The sequence below is a fragment of the Aplysia californica genome, unplaced genomic scaffold (assembly GCF_000002075.1).
Source record: "Aplysia californica isolate F4 #8 unplaced genomic scaffold, AplCal3.0 scaffold01011, whole genome shotgun sequence".
NCBI lineage: Eukaryota > Metazoa > Mollusca > Gastropoda > Aplysiida > Aplysiidae > Aplysia > Aplysia californica.
The window spans coordinates 90,841-91,140 of NW_004798281.1; positions in this window are offsets into that span (position 1 = coordinate 90,841).

A 300-nucleotide genomic window follows, 5' to 3' on the forward strand; every position below is an offset into this window, starting at 1 on the left:
CGCCAAATTCCTCATCCTAAGATGAACCATAACCTTCCTACGACTTAATTCTGAGCCCTTTTTCTACGCAACAAACACACCATGTGTGCGCATGTGTACGTATGTGTCTGTGCTCGCGCGCACGTACGTATGTGCGTACGTATGTGCGTGTGTGTGTGTGTGTGTGTGTGTGTGTGTGTGTGTGTGTGTGTGTGTGTGTGTGTGTGTGTGTGTGTGTGTTTGTGTGTATGAGAGAGAGAGAGAGAGAGAGACACATGTAAATTTCAAAATCAATAGAGAAAGAGAAAGTGTGTATGTATG